A 16,626-nucleotide genomic window follows, 5' to 3' on the forward strand; every position below is an offset into this window, starting at 1 on the left:
GCTATTGGGATGACTTAATGATATGCTGCCTGTGAAGGCTGGGCACAGAGCCTGGCACACAGGGAACCCTCCATAAATGGTAGCAGTGAGTAATACTAAAACATGTGAGCTCACTTCTCAAGCCAGGGAGTCGTAAAGTATTTCATTCAGTGTCTCTCACTTCTGCAGCTGGCGAGCCATAAAATATTTCATTCAGTGTTAGGGGACAAGTCCACAGGAAGGCATGAAACCTTTCATTTGTTGCTACCCACTCCAGGTGGCTTTCTCTGGGTGTGTTTTTGGTGACTCTTTTGCCTTTTATTTCTAGGACTCCTAAAGAAATGACAGTCCCTTGGCACTGCATTTAATTGGAGAGGAGCTCAGATACGGGAGATTATAATTATGACGCCTGAAATGTCAAGCTCTTCAAAAGTCTGCCATTGCCCTCACTCTCACCCTGAACAGCTCTGGGAACCCAAACCATGCAGTCCCCCAGAGCAAGCCCTGGATCTCTCAGCCAGGCCTCACCTGGGAAATCTGAGTGACGTTGACACACAGGCCGCAGGAAGACTCACAGTGAACTGAGAAGCCTGTGCTGAGCTCAGAAGAGGTGAGTTGATGATCTGCTATTTATAGCCCCACTAAGAGGCTCTGGCCGCCAGCTCCGTGTGAGGCTGCTGGAAATGATGCCTTCACAGAGCTGAGAGCACAAAATGCAATTGGTGATTCATGGGCAGCAGCCACTTGAAATCCAAACATTCCTGTGCCACAGCCCCACTGGCCTTTCAGATGCCCCCTTTGGAAGCATATGGAACAGATTTGCTAGCCTATGACCTTCTTGTCTGCTTGCGTTTGGGCAGACAGTGAGGATGGACAGATTCTGCTCCAACAAGGGGCATGAGAAAGGAAGCAGCACTCCTCGGAAAAACACCAAGAGCCTGAGCCCGCCCCTCCCAGAGGCCTTGGCCAGAACCCAGGTCAGGCTGAGTAAGAGCCAAGCCCTGGGCTCAGGAGGCCACCCTTGGTGCTGGGCCCCAGAGGGACCCAGGGTCAGAGAGAAAGGACAGTTCCTGCTACTGCCCTCTGTCTTCAGGGACAACACTTGTAATAGAGCAGCTTCCTGATGATGCTTGTTCTGTTGAACAAGCAAAAAATGTACAATGAGGAAATCCTGGTAGCTTTTTCATTTTTCCCCCAATTTCCTAGCCCAGCACCTGTCATCTGAAACAGCTGTTGTTTATTTTCTTTTGGTAACATCTTGGCTTTCAGACCAAAGTCTACTTGGAGGCCCCAACACAACTCACCCTATGCGAGGAACGTGCTGAGGGTCTCTTAGCTTCCTGCAACCAAGACCAGATTGAAAGGACCAAACAAGGATAATGAGGCCATAAACCAACCAGGCTCTGGAGCCACATTGTCTGAGCTCAAATTCCATCTCCATAATTGCCAGCTACTGGGCCTCCATCACATTCCTCCCTAAGACTCAGTTTTCTTGCTGGTAAAAAGGGATGATAACAGAAATTGCCTCACTGGATTGTCTTATAGACAGAAGGAAGAAACGTATGTAAAGGGGTCAAGCCTGGTGCCTGGCATATGGAAGTCTCCATTAGTGGAAGCTGCCGCTTTCATGGCCGCTGCTGTGATTGTTTTTGCTATGGTGTCTTGGCCCCTATCCTGACATCATGCCTATGGCAGTCAGGCTCCTCATGGAGGTGGTGCCCTGGGGTCTCAACAGGAACCCTCTATCCAATATGAATATACCACTCATCAGGCTGTTCAGCAAGATAGACTCCACCACTGAGTAGTTCAGCCCTTTGTGTTGCCTGCCCCTGCCCTTGCCTAGGAATCAGGTGCCTATCCCTCGGGCTTGGACCTTACCCAGCCTTGACCGCCCCACTCTTCTGCCCTTCTGTGTCCTGGGTGGCCGTTGGGGCTGTCCCGTGGAGGACTTCACCAGAGGGTCCCAGGTACTAACTTGAGATCTGTAGCCAGCAGGTTGCCCACCTCACCTACCAGCTGGACATGTATTACAAACTGCTGATTCATGAAGGCTCATGTGGCCTTGGTTGTTTGTACATTCTCTCATCTCTAGCTGTCGGCCAAAACATAATTGTAGCTGTCACTTTGGCAGTGAGATGCTGCGATGTGTCCTAATACAACTGCCTCTGCTCCACAGCAGTGAGCTTTTAGGAGGTGGGAGGAATCTGCAGCTGCTCCTGTGGAGAGAGCTGTTCTGAAAAGTGGTCTGTGTGATGTTCACCCAGGTGCAGCCATGAAGGTAGTGTGAGCACCAGAGTAAGGCCCTGCATTTAAACAGGCACTGGCGTGCTTTCATCTGCAGCTATAGTAATGCAATTCTGACGACATCAATTAATAAGAGAGACACTGCCATTGAAATGAGGCATTTTGAGCATCTGTAAGAGCTTGGAAAACACTGTTAGATGTATATGCAAATTGGACTCCAGTGTTCATGGGATGAATGAATGGTTAAAACACTGAGGTCCAGGGGTGCCTGGGTGGCTTAGTCAGTTAAGCGTCCGACTTCGGCTCAGGTCATGATCTCACGGTTCGTGGGTTCCAGCCCCGCGTCGGGCTCTGTGCTGACAGCTTAGAGCCTGGAGCTTGCTTCAGATTCTGTGTCTCCCTCTCTCTCTGCCCCTCCCTGGCTCGCACTCTGTCTCTCTCTCTCTCAAAAATAAATAAACATTAAAAAACAAAAACAAAAAACACTGAGGTCCATGGTTTAGGGAGATGATGCCAGAGATATAGCTGGGGCCAGATTGGAAAGCAAGGGACCTGCAGGCCAGGCCATAGAGGTTGGACTTTATCAAGCAGGCAAAAGGGAGCCACCGAAGGACTTAAGGCAGAGAGTGATGTAGTCAGATGACAGTGGGAGTCTGGGCTCCAACACCCCTAAGTAGTAGCAATAAGGGTAAGACTCTCCCTCTGTATAACGTAGGTATTCTTGGGAAAGTTTCTGGAGCACCTGGAGCACTGGCTCCTGGATTCAGGGGTGGCTGTGACTTCATGCTTAGTGGGTAAGTGTCGGAAAGGCCAGCCCTAGTCAGGCCAGTTAAGTGTGCAGTCAGTAAGGGGACATACAGGGCTCATGCTATGTCCTTTTTCCTCAGTCCTTCCAGACCAGAGTTCATTAAGGAAGCGCTTGTGTGCTGATGTGCTAAATTCAAGAGACTGCAGACACTTATGCCAAAGGTCAGGGGAGCCTCCTGGGGCTGAGAGATGGTTCCACTGCCTGTGGGTATTGTCTCCCCTATTGTACATACACACTTAGAAAACAGCAGATATATATCCAAGTTTGGTTGATGGAGCCCTTCCTAGAAGAAAGGTTTTATTCTCTTGTGCTTAAATAAATACCAGTTTAAAGGATGGTTTCATGAAGACAGAAAAATATGAAGCATTGGGACCATGACCAATGGGTGAGCCACCCACGGTGATGGAAGCCAGAGCATATCTGGACCATCGTGTAAGTCAAGAGGAAAACAGGATTCAGGGGACAGAAATTTTGTGTCCCCTTCTCAGAAGGGGATTGTTTTGCAAGCAGGGGTTTGGCAGTGATTCTCGCCTTTCAGCTGTAAGCTGGCGAGGGCAAGATGCCTCTCAGGTTGTCAGGGGAGGAAAGGCAGGAGGAAGAAATTCCATTCTGGCATGATCTTCTATCCTTGTTCCCTGAACTGTGCTACCAGGGGGGCAGGAGGGAGGAGAAGTGGCAGGTGTGGAACAGTGAGGAAGTCTCCTTACCTGAGCAGCTCCTGACACAGGTGGCTATGGTAGTGGGTGCCTGGAACCCATTTGCCTATGGGCGGAGCCTGAACCTTATCCTCTTCCCTGATGGCAGGCAGCGCATCATAACCACCTCTGGCTACCCTTGGCTGGCTTGTAGCAATATGCCCAGATGTAGTTTTACCCTATTTTGTTTGCTTTTTCTTCTTTTTAAATCTATTTTGAGAGAGAGGGAGAGCAGAGGAGGGGCAGAGAGAAAGGGAGAGAAAGAATCCCAAGCAGGCTCCGTGATGTCAGTCTGACGTGGGGCTCAATCTCATGAACTGTGAGCTCATGACCTGAGGCAAGGTCCAGAGTCAGATGCTTAACCGACTGAGCCACCTAGGCACCCTTCCAGTGAAATTCTTTTAATGTGGGACTGGAACTCAGGACCTTAAGACCAAGAGTCACACGCTCTAACCGCCTGAGCCAGCCAGGCACTCCTTCACAATAAATTTTTAAGAAGTATGCAGTAATGCCTCTCCTCAAATATAAAATGAATGTGTGTTGAAGATTTAACTTAATTCATCAGTTAATAAGAGAAGCACTCAAATATCACAACTAATCCAAACATTTATTTATTATTTTTGAGAGAGAGCGCGAGCAGGGGAGAGGCAGGGAGAGAGGATTGGAAGCAGTCTCTGCACTGACAGCAGAAAGCCTGATGCGGGACTTGAACTCACAAACCGCAAGATCTTGACTGAACCACCCCGGTGCTCCTATCACAACGAATTCAAAGGAGAACTCAAAGTATCACTCATGGTTGTCAGATAAGGGATGCTGAAATGATTTTAGAAATGGGTGCAAAACTAGTCAGTGCCCACAAGGCAACAGTTGGTGGTCCTCGGCCAGCCACAGTCTGTGTTTCTGTGTTTCTGAGAACAGGAATTACATTACTCTCAAACTTCTACAACTTCACTTCCATCTTTAGAGATCAGAACTGTCTACTCAAAGACAACAGAAGGCAGAGAGAACCTAGGTGGGTTAGTTACTCGGGACGCCCACTAAATTTCAAGATCTTTCACAGTTGTTCCCTCCACTTGCAATTGGCTCCCTACCTACATCCATCCTAGGATTTCCTCTGCTCATCACCTCTGCTGCTCTGTTTGTATCAGCTCACCCAATGGCTTTGCCCAAGTTCCAGGTGATGAACCTGGGAAAACCAGCTATCACCTGGGCTGAGCTGGCTGAGTGTTCCCCAGGCTCCAACTCTGCTTCTGTGGTGGTGGGCCTTGGAGGTGTGAGCCAGGCCATCTCAGGGCTGGTAGTCACATTGGGCCTAGTGTGGGTAGTCACATTAAAAAATGGTTAAGGTTTTGTGGAAAAAGATCAGATTAGAAATGCAGAGAGAAAAGACCTATGGTCCAGCACAAAAGACAAAGTGTTTGTGTAATGACCATTGAGTTCCTGGGGTGATTTTCTGCATTTGGATTCTGTGAGAATCCTCCTTTATACTTGGGTGGGTGTCTATTCCAATAATTTCCTATCTAAGAGAATAGCTGACATGCAAGCTGTATTATGACTGAGGGGCATGGGGTGGTGTCTGAGGGCTTCCCACAGAGCCCACCATTTGTGTTGGCACCATGGAGCATTGTATCAGCCCCAAAGGGCGGGGGGCAGAGTGGTCCATCATACGATGGAAAAGAACAAATATCTAACTCACCTTGCACCCTTGGACAGTCACCTCACCTCCCAAGAACAAGTTTTCTTTTTAAGTTTATTTATTTATTTAGTGATCTGTACATCCAATGTGGGGTTCAAACTCAATGACCCTGAGATCAAGAGTCTCATGCTTTTCTGACTGAGGCAGCCAGACACCCCATGAACAAGTTTTCTTATCTTAAAAATGGGAGACAATGCTCCTTTTTGGCTTGCCTCCCAGGGCTGCTATAAGGTTCCTGTGAGAGGCATGGGTATGAGCCTACTGCCAAGGCCAGTCATGTGGTGGGAACTGAGCCCACAGCTCTGGCAGGATGGGAGAGCTTGGTCCCTCTGTGTAAAGTGCTTTGGGAGAAGAGGTTTTGTGCAAATGTGCAGTCATGATTAATTGATGGGGAGGCTCTTAGGCAAAGGATCAGATTTCATAAATACACACACACACACACACACACACACACACACACACACACACCTTGGCTATCCTGAAAAAGAAATGTTCATTCACGGTAAGGCAAGCATATCTAAATGAAGATTTTCCATACCTTCAACAGGTACTTTCTCACAATCTTCATTCATTCACTGAGCACCTATTGTGTATTGAGCACCTACTGTGCTCTGATAAGCACTACTGATAAGCACTGTCCCAGGCACTGACATACCAAGATAAAGAGTTAGTTCCTCCCTTTATGGTCCTGGGAGGCCAACATACAAAAAGATTTACCAAGGAGAGTAATAAGCACAGACAGAGGATATTCTAACAGTACCAAGGAGGGGCACCCACCCAAAACCCCAGTGGCTTCAGGGACCGTCAGAACATGTACAGAGTAAAGTTAGGCGTTGCTGGGGTGCCAAGGGAGGTGAGAGCCTGGCTGAAGTGAGCAGTGGGGCCAGTCACGTGGGGACTTGGGGGCCTCAGAGGAAATTCTGTGCTTGAGAAAGTGAGTGTTATGGTCAGATTTGTATTGTAGAACAGTCCCTCTGGCTGCCCACAGAGCACACGTTGGAGGGGAACATTCTAGAGGCATAAGACCTATTAAGAGATGATTACAGGCATCCAAACAAGAAGCAATGACCTGAGAAAAGGAGTGTAGGGAACTGACTCAAGAAATGTTTGGGCCAGCATTTAACCAGAGAAAAGAGACAGCAATGACCTTCAGGTGTGGTTAGGGTGGTGCCATGATAGGAGAAAGAAACCACAGGAGGAGAAATAGGTCTGGGTGGGGGGTAGGGGGGCTGAGCGATGAGGATTCAATTTGAGACATGGTGAGTATGAAAGACCTGTGCACATCCAGGTGGGAGCATCCAGGAGGAAGATGGATACATAGGTCTGAAGCCTAGGAAGCAGTTTGGGCTGGGAAGCTAGGGTGACTGCAAGCACAGAGAGGCTTCTGAGACTGTGGCGGGGAGGAGAGAGCAAGACAAGTGGAGGGAGCACCGTGCCCTTTGGCCCTAAAATGCTCTCCTGCTGAGAATGAGGGTGGGAGGAGGGGATAAGGGCAAAGAGGAGGTGTTTGGAACACTTGTTATGGGAAATAGGACAGAATCTGACCCAGACCTGGCAATACATCACTGTACTGCCTTTGGAGGTGATGAATCTGCTTTGACACTGATCTGTCGCCCTCAAGGTTTTCTCCAGGATCTAAAAGCCAAGAAGTCAGGATGGCCTATAGTACCTGGGCTGCAGTCTTGCTGAGGTTGTGGCAGAAGGAAATAAGAGGTGTGGAGCAGAGGGGTGCCTGGGTGGCTCACAGACTCAGGTCATGATCTCACGGTTTGTGAGTTTGAGTCCCACATTGGGCTCTGTGCTGACAGCTCAGATTCTGTGTCTCCCTCTCTCTCTGCCTCTTCCCTGCTCATTTTCTCTCTCTCTCTCTCTCTCTCTCTCTCTCTGTCTCTCTCTCTCTCTCTTTCTCTCTCCCTCAAAAATAAATAAACATTAAAAAAAGAAGTGTGGAGCAGAGGCAGCTAACTGTTCACCAAACACAGTCATCCTCTGCCCTTCTATAGAATAAAGTTGAGGATAGGAAAGAGTCAGCACAGACTACATTTCCCAACACACACCCTTCGGCTCACATCCGTTGCATCTGAGAGGAGTCAAGTGACTTGTTCTTGGCAATAGAATGTTGATCAGGGATGACATGTGTCATTTCCAGCCCAAGATAGTTAAGCAGCAGATAGGCCTTCTCCACCCTGCCTTTCTCCTTCCTCCATGTTGAGATCCTCTTGGAAACCACATGTTGGAGAGAGCAGAACCACAGGTGGGAGGTTCCTTGTCCCTGACTTATCATTTACAGGAGAGAGGCTACTGATCAGAAATACCCATTTGGGTTTTATGTGAGCAAGAAATTCACTACATTGTCTGAGGCAATACACGTTTTGGGATTTGTTTGTTATAGCATTTAGCATTACCCTAATTAATATAGGGCTTAAGAAAACTTTTGGTTGTTCAGATGGCTATGATGGGACCAGGATGGGGAAATAATTGAGGCCTCTAAGGGTACAGAAGGTTTTTGTTAAAGTCCAAGAGCGGGAGTAGAGAGAGTCCTGGAAAAATCTAACAAGTAGGAGGTCAAGTCCTCTGGTAGAATTCAGGAGGCTAAGATTTCAGAGGGAATCCATCCCACTGTGTGGCAAGAGCCAAGTGGGAGAAGGTGAAGAACATTAAGCAGATCCAGGAATTGTGATGCTGGGGGTCAGGAATTGTGATGGCTGGTTGGTCCACTTGAATGTCATAGTCTGTTATAAAGCAGGATGTGGGGTAGAGAGGAAACCTCTACCTCAGAGGGCTGGCCATTGTCTTACAACCAGGGCACCAGGAAGGAGTGCTTTCTTAAAAAGAAAGGACTAGCAGGACTGCCATCATTCTGTCCAGTCAGCTGCCACGGCTGACTGGACCTGAGCAGGGCATCTCATCACTGCTTAGGAATTGCTCAGTAGGCTACATGAGATGCACACCTGAAAGCTGGACCATGAACAGAACGTCTATAAATGCTGGGGTAGGCTCACGCCATCTAGAATCAGCCCAACTTATAGCAAGAGTGTTATCTTCAGTTGGTAGAGAATCTTGGCACTCTCCAAAGTGCTTATTTATAAATCTTTTTGAACCTCATGGACATCCAGGGATACCCGTATGAAGACAATGTCACTCTGTGCCAAGTATGGTCACCAAAATATTAAGTGAGATCCCTCAGGAGGGTATAGAGCCAGGATCTCCTAATCCCTGTCCTGTGGTTCTCATTATAAAATTCCTTTTAGAGACATTTTTACACATTAACTGCCCTTCATCTTAGGAAGATTTAGGCCGCAACATACCGTTGGCACAGGCATGGCTGAAATGGTCGCCAACGGCACATCCAGGTAGCAATTCCCAGAAGAGTTTCTAAATGAGTGGTGCCAAAACAGGAGTAGTATAGGAATGACAGAAAACTCAAAATAGTAGAAAGTAAGTGTAGTTTATGTCTCTAAAAAAAAAAGTCTTCAGTAGATCAAGGGTCAAGGTTGCTACAGTCCTCCACAATTTCAGAGGCCAAGCCTCCTTCCCTTTTGTGGCTCTTCTATTGCTCTGTAACAAATCACTTCAAAACTCAGTGGCTTAAAACAACAATAAACATTTACTGTCTCCCACTTTCTGTGACATATCAGGAATTCACAAGTGACCTAGCTGCATGGTTCTGGCTGGAGCTGTTTCATGACATTGCAGTCAGGATGTCAGACAGAGCTGTGGTCATTTGAAGGCTTGACTGAGACTGCAGCACTCCTGGCAAGTTGGTTCTGGCTGTTGACAATAAGCCTTAGTTTCTTACCACCTGTCATCCTCCATAGGGTTGCTTGAGTGTACTTACAACATGGCAGCCAGCTTCTACACACTTAGAGCAAGTGATTAAAAAAGAAATAAGACAGAAGCTGCAATGTCTTTTACGATGTAGTTTCAGAAGCCACACCATCATTTCTGCAACATCCTATTGATTACACAGGTAGCACTATTTAATATGGGAGGGAAGTAAATAAGGACATGAATACCAGAAGTTGAGAATCATTGGAGGCCATCTTGGAAGTTAGTTTACCACATCTGCCATCCTCAAGGTGTGGCTTCACCCTCATGTTCCCAGATGGCTGCTCTAACTGCAGCTATCACATCACCAAAGGTGCTTTTTAACTAGCACAAAGAAGGGAGAAAGGAAGAAAGCATGCCTTTTCCCTTTAAGGATACTTTCCAGAGGTTGTATACACCATCATACTTATATCTCATTGATCAAAAATTAATCACATAGCTGGAAAGGAAGCCAGGAATTTTAGTACCTATGTATGTATTTATTTGTTAAGTACGCTCTGTACTCAACGTGGGACTAGAACTCATTACCCCAAGATCAAGAGTCGCATGCTCTACCAACTGAGCCGGTCAGGTGCCCCGAGTATTTATTTTTGATGGTCATGTGCTCAGATATTGGGGGCAAGTTGGTAGTCTCTGCCACATTAGCAATGTTCCCACATTTATTTCAAAGGATAGAGGGAGGGGAGGGGACCATAGAGACCATCACTATTTTGGGTTACTGCCTGACTAAGGACTTATGACCCATCTTGTCTGCTTGGCTGGGAAATAAGTGTGTGTGTGTGTGTGTGTGTGTGTGTGTGTGTGTGTGTGCGTGTGTGTGTGTGTTTCAGCCATGGGGGAAGAGTGCAGATTAGTGCTTTACCCTGTAATTAGTGAATCTCAGTGTAAAGAGAAAATAGTCCTTAGAAGAGCTCAGGAGACAAATGAGTGTTAAAAACAGACCTAGTGCTAGAAGCCCAGCCAAGGATCGTCCCAAGAATGAAGATGATCCAGAAAATGAGAAAATGAGAAGATCATCACAGGAGGCATCGTGAGGGCAGCCACATTCTGTACTCAGACCTGTAGGTTTAAATAAATTCTAGGCAGCTCAATTTACTGATCCAAATGCAGAAGCACAGATGGGCCACTCTACCAGCTGTGTTTTTAAAAGATCATATGATTCCTGATCAATGAACCGAAGAGACCAAATGCAGACGTGTTTAAAGCTGAGCTGCAGATTTGCCCAGAGACCTCTTAGAGACCAGAGCCAGGACTTGAGCAATCAGCTGGGTGCTGACTCAAGCTGGGGTGAGGGGGTAGGGAGGGTGGTGCTGGGCATCAGAGCCTAGCTTAGCAGAAGATGAGCCATCAGCCAGCCAGCAAATTCTAAGGCTTGAGAGGTCCACAGAAAAGCTGCCCTGGTAGAAGTAGGGCAAGGCACTGACTTGGCCAAATGGCCAGGGACAGGGGGCACTGTCGTTCTAGAGGAATGCAAAGTCTGAAGCAAGAAGCCTGGGGCTGAAGCACCCAAGAGGACAACTAGTACTGCTAAGGCCCTTCTGACGGGGGCTGGATTTCTCCTTGCTACACAGCTTGCCTGGGCAGCAGATCCTTATCGTGAGGGTGAAAGAGGTAGACTAAGGACTCAGAAGTACTTGTTTCATGGAGGGTGGCTAAGGGTTTCCTACCTGCCTGGCTAGTCTCACATACTCTGCCCATGGCCCAAGCTGAATGACGTACTGGGTCCTGAGTGCCCACCTGGCCATCTCCAGGTGAGGTTGGCAGGACACCCGCCCAGGCAGCATACTTGGGCTCTGTATTGCATCTGGGCTGTCAATCATAACTGTATTGCTGCTATAAAAGAGTCTATTTCCAGAGCAGTGAGGGGATCACCAAAGTTCCCAGCCTTCCCCACTCTGCTTTCGCCTGAGTCCAAAGTTCACCAAGAACTTGGGGGACCACTACAGCCTCCTAATTTGAGGACCATTTCAAGAGACATAACCTCCAGGAATGGCCAACATCAGGCTCCAACCTTAGGCAGAGCAGGAGGTCCCTGGAGACTAAGGGTGGGCTGGCAAGAAGGCTAAACCATCTTGAAGTGAACTTGAAATGGCTTGGGAAATCTGGGACTGTTCTTCATGGTTCTGTCGCACCAGTGATCACTGAGCACCTGCTCAATGGAGCAGACATTAGGCTACCCCCTGGGGACACAGAGCAGAGGAAGGTTCATATGACATCACTCCAGACACATAAATAAAGCAAAATAGCAGAGGGTGCAATGTGCAGGGATGGGTACAAGTACAAGATACAGAAATAATGGTGGAGGGGAGTGTGCTAGTAGAGCAGTAAAGAAAAGCTTCACAGAAGAGGTGATACTTGCAAGAAAGAACAGGAGTTTCTCAGCTGATAGTGGGGCCAGGTGAGGAAAAGCATCCAGGTAGAGGGAATAGCAGACCCCAGAGCTCTGAGCTGTGAAACTGCCTGGAGCAGAGGAAGAGAATTTCCTTGCCTGATGTGTTTACAGTACTCTGAAGTTTCTGGGCCCTTTCAGGATGCAGTGGGGACTTGATCTCTTCCACTAAGCTGCTCAAAGGAGTCAGAGACAGGAGAAGATGCTTCTTTCCTTCAGAGTTTGTTGGGTTTTCTTTCATCTTTGAGTCCTCATACCTGGTCATGTTAGTGGAGGAACCATAATTAAGAAGGAAGCTTTTCTGATCTTGGAGAACCTGTCCAAAACCCAGTCCTTCTGCATGTTAGGTCTCCAAGTAACTTTGGATAGCCCCTTAGGCATGGCTGTCCCCAGTAGCTTCTGATGGAGCAGGAGGCAGGACTGGGAGGTTCACTGGGCTTCCCTCGTTGGTGTCAGACCCAGTCTCTCAAAGTGTCTGGGTCTCTCTGGGATCCTTTGGAACCCCCAGCATTGCTAAATCACCCATCCTGCCTCTTGCAATTGGCTCTGGACTATGGGAAGCATCATCTGGCTCATGCTGGCACATCCTCACCACTTATTTTGTGGTGTACAAGCTAGCTTTTCCTCCAGAACCCAGGAAAATGTGATATGCAGATAAATCACCAGGTGACCCAAAACCAAATAGCTAGTCTGAAGTTGTTCTATGAAGACAGAAAGAACTGGATGCCCCAAGAAGTTCAGTGGGCGCCACCCCCTCTCTGGGTCAAGGTGGGAAAGTGTAACTGAAACACACCCGTGCTAAGATGCTAGCTACCCTGTCTCCAGCTCCAGGTGGACCAGGAACCTGAGGCACAGAACTACCACTGCCTAGTGAGGCTTTGGAATTCTCCATACAGGTAGAGGGTGGGCCCTGCCCTCAGTATAAGGTCCAGACCAGACCAGCTCATTCATTCCCCTGATTATTGCTTTTCTCACTGGGATGCACAAATAGGCTCCTGGCAACCCTGGCCTTTCTCTCACCTTTGCCAGCTCCAACGTCAAGACCTAGCTCAGATCATATCCCTCTGGCTCAAAAACACCTTAGTTACATAAACTCCTCGGTCTGGCGTTCAAGGCCCTACCCACTACAGTACTAACTTGCTCCTCACCCTGGATCTTGCCTTTATCTGGTCCAGATGCCCCCTTGTTGCTGCTGACCTCCTGACCAGGCCCAGCTCCAGTGCCGTGCCACCTATCAAGTGTTCCTTTTTACCCTCTGCCCTCTGAACCCATGGCCTAAGGGATGGAGCTTTTTACTAGATTTGCATCTTTAATTACAGGAGTGATACATGCTTGTAAAAACATTCCCACATTACAGACGCATACGTGTTAAAATGAGTGTGTCATCCCAACTCTCCTTTCCCTAGAACTGGCCCCAGTTAACAGTCAGGCAGGCCCTTGGGTACCCATTTTACCCAACAGGAGAGGGGCCTTTGGAGGCCTTCCACAACCACTTGACATGATGGTGGCAGGTGGGGGCAGAAATGAGTGTAAATGAGGGAAGGTTTCAGAGGTGGTGATTTTGGTTGACTTTGATTTTTTTAATGTTTATTTTTAAGAGCAAGAGAGACAGAGCATGAGTGGGGGGAGGGGGGCAGAGAGAGAGGGAGACACAGAATCCAAAGCAGGCTCCAAGCTCTGAACTGTCAGCACAGAGCCCAAAGCGGGGCTCAAACTCAGGGAATGTGATATCATAACCTAGCCGAAGTCAGACACTTAACCGACTGAGCCACCAGCACCCCAGGTTGACTTTGAAAGAAAATTTTCAAGGTCAGTCTATGAGACCCCTTGATTTCTTTCAAAGAACAGTGCCCCAGAGAAGCATTTCCTGTTCATATGGGAATATCCATTCTATTCTAAGAACCAGAAACTCAAGTTCAAAAGGCAACCAGGCCTCTGTAAAATCCTCGTGGCCTAGCACTACTTCTACTACAAGCCCGGGCGGAGCTGAACTGGAAATCTTGCTGTGGTTGTATAATTGCCTAGGTGTGCAATCCCTAGAGCTTTGTCCAGTGGCCAAGGGGAATCAATGAAAAAAGTTTGCAGAAGGGGCGCCTGGGTGGCGCGGTCGGTTGGGCGTCCGACTTCAGCCAGGTCACTATCTCGCGGTCCGTGAGTTCGAGCCCCGCATCGGGCTCTGGGCTGATGGCTCAGAGCCTGGAGCCTGTTTCCGATTCTGTGTCTCCCTCTCTCTCTGCCCCTCCCCCATTCATGCTCTGTCTCTCTCTGCCCCAAAAATAAATAAACGTTGAAAAAAAAAATTAAAAAAAAAAAAAAAGTTTGCAGAAGAAGAGTAACATTTTAGACACAGACCATGAGCAGGAGGTGATAAGTTTGGAAGAAGTGAATCCCTTTGAGTGAACAATAATGGTGGTTTGGACTTGGGCAGACACAGTGGAATATGAGAAGAGGGAGAATTCAACACAGCAGATGGGGGTGAGGGGCAGGAAGCAAACTCTAGCTCAGGTGTTATGGATATGGGTTCCAGATTGACAGTTGCATTTAGCAAACAGTTGTTAACTGGATTGGACTGAGAGTGTGAGGACCTAGGTGTCCCTACAATCTTTCATAGATAAAGAATCAAAGGCAATAAATACTCCCAGTCTGGCCTTCTAGATGCTTAGAGAGGACTAGTCAATCAGTGCAGACCTCACTGGTCACCCAGATCTTGACTCAAGCATGTCAGGTACACACAGAGGTTGCTAGACACCATAATCTTGAAGCAGATGTTCCAGGTACACAGCTGACCATTTCCAGCCAACCCACTGCTCACCTGACCTACAAACCCAATATCCCCAGTCAATCAGCAACACTCAGAAACTTTGCTGTTTGAAAACAGAACACAGATAATTCATTATGCCATTTCTTCTCCCTCCCCAACCCTGAGCCTTAGATTCTCTGCTGGAATAGTTTCTCTGTTTGGTGGTAAAACTTTTCCACTCAGCCCTCAATCTTTAGCCTCTTATCCTATCTCAAGCCAGAGGCTCCCACCAGCTCCCACAAAGTTGAATATACCCTATATGTTCTTTGCACAATTCTGACATTCTTCACTCTTTGAGCTCTTTCGTCTTTGAGCTCTCCTGGGTACCTGGGAGTGCAATGAATGGCCCAACAGGAGCCATGGGTGTTGTGTGAAGCCAGGAAGCTTGCAGGGTTGGGGGCATTGGGCTGGGGTTTGGGGGAAAGAATATAGGTAGGAATTCCAAAGCCTCAGTTCTGGTCTCTAACTCCTCAGGTATCCTTTCTTCTCTGGGCCTGTCCCTTCTCCAGCCCCCAGGCCTTTGCACAATGCTTCTCTTTCTGCCTGGAATACTCTTCTTTGTTTGGCTCATCCTGCTGGTCTCTGCTGTCTCAGGGAAACCTCAATGACTTCTTGGTTCAGATCAGATTCTGTACTTAAATATTCCCATAGGCCCATGTTCCATTACATCTTTCCCTTCATTAGGGTTTTGTTGTTGTTGTTTGTTTTTTGCTACCATCTGTCTTCCCCACAAGACTTTGCCTTCCATGGGAGAGAGGTTCTGTCTTGTCTGACTCACTGCTGTATCCCTAGCCTATAGCTAGGGACCTGTCCAGGAGTAAGCACTGAATGAATGAATGAATGAATGAGCCAAAAGACGGACAGATGGATAGATTTCACCTGGTAAAACAGAAAGCCTCAATTGGATAGGATTGTCTCCAGTACTGATATAATTTTCTAGGCCTTTATTGTTTCATCTCTGAAATAGGAAGAATGTTCCCTCCTTGCTGCTTCACTTCTATATCTAAAGTGACCCCAATCAGTCTCATAAAACTTGAAATGCTTTAAAAACAACTTGGGTAGAGGCTCCCGTTTGGCTCAAGAACCTTATTGTGACACCCAATCACATTTATGTGACACTTGAAATAGAAATTCAGGCTGTGGGGCACCTGGATGTCTCAGTCAGTTGAGCATCCGACTTCGGCTCAGGTCATGATCTCACAGTCCGTGAGTTTGAGCCCTGTGTTGGGCCCTGTTCTGACAGCTCGGAGCCTGGAGCCTGCTTCTGATTCTGTGTCTCCCTCTCTCTCTGCCCCTATCCCGCTAATGCTGTGTCTCTCTCACTCTCAAAAATGAATAAACATTAAAAAAAAATTAAAAAAAGAAAAAGAAATTCAGGCTGTGCCTGAAATCCCAGTCCTTACTGTCAGAGCTGGACTTAGATGGCATCTTCCAGGGCAGGATGAGTTTCTAGAAGCCCCAGCCACACCTCCTAGAGTTAGGACAATAAAGACTCTTCTGTGTCCCCACAGCCAGGCAGGTAAGATAGGTGAATGTCACAGCTCAGAACTGGGAATTGTGCCCCATGAAGAGACCAGAGTGCTCTGCTTGTTTGTCCATCTGTCTGTCTTCAGTAATGGACTGAGTGCAGGAGTTTTTCTGAGGCAGAGCCAGAGGTCTGGCATAGGGCCCAATGAGTCATCCCTCAAGAGTCTAGGCTACACGAGAAGGCTGCCTGTGCCCTCCTTTGCTTTTGCTGCTACAGGTGGACCTCACTTACTGGGGTCTGGGTCTGCCTGTAACTTGTACCAGGATAAGGAGAGACCATCTCTATAATCTTCACCAAGGACTTCTGTCCAGCCATCCTCTCCCAAAGGGCCAGGAACTGCTCATTCCTATCACCCCTACCCCAGTCTTGAGAAACATACCCCTCCCAGAAGGGATAGTTTGCTGGACTAAAAGGGTGACCTGTCCAAGGGCTGAAGTGAGACAGAATCCCAGCCACATAAAAAATAGCACTAGTGCTCTTAGAAGCCACAATAGGGAATACCAGTTCCCAGCAAACCAGCAAGGACATCAAAAGCCTGAGAAAACTCAATGAGGGAAAGGAGGATGTTTTTGATTCTGGAAGAGACTTTTCATTGGCTTAGGAATGCAATGCCCATTACACAGATAGGTGAGCTCCTTCCCATAGAGACCAGTCTTTGA

The 16,626-nt window shown here is 47.8% G+C and overlaps 1 protein-coding gene across 1 annotated transcript in view; it reads left to right on the forward strand.

The window, feature by feature from the left end:
* Positions 1-307: 307 nt before the first annotated feature.
* JADE2 (jade family PHD finger 2) overlaps positions 308-16,626 on the forward strand; it is a 115,659-nt gene continuing 99,340 nt past the window's right edge. Inside the window, exon 1 of the mRNA XM_045489121.1 lies at positions 308-589. The gene's annotated coding sequence lies outside the window, so the exon portion shown is untranslated. The remainder of the gene's footprint in view (positions 590-16,626) is intronic.

Source organism: Leopardus geoffroyi, chromosome A1, assembly GCF_018350155.1.
Source record: "Leopardus geoffroyi isolate Oge1 chromosome A1, O.geoffroyi_Oge1_pat1.0, whole genome shotgun sequence".
NCBI classification, from domain to species: Eukaryota; Metazoa; Chordata; class Mammalia; order Carnivora; family Felidae; genus Leopardus; species Leopardus geoffroyi.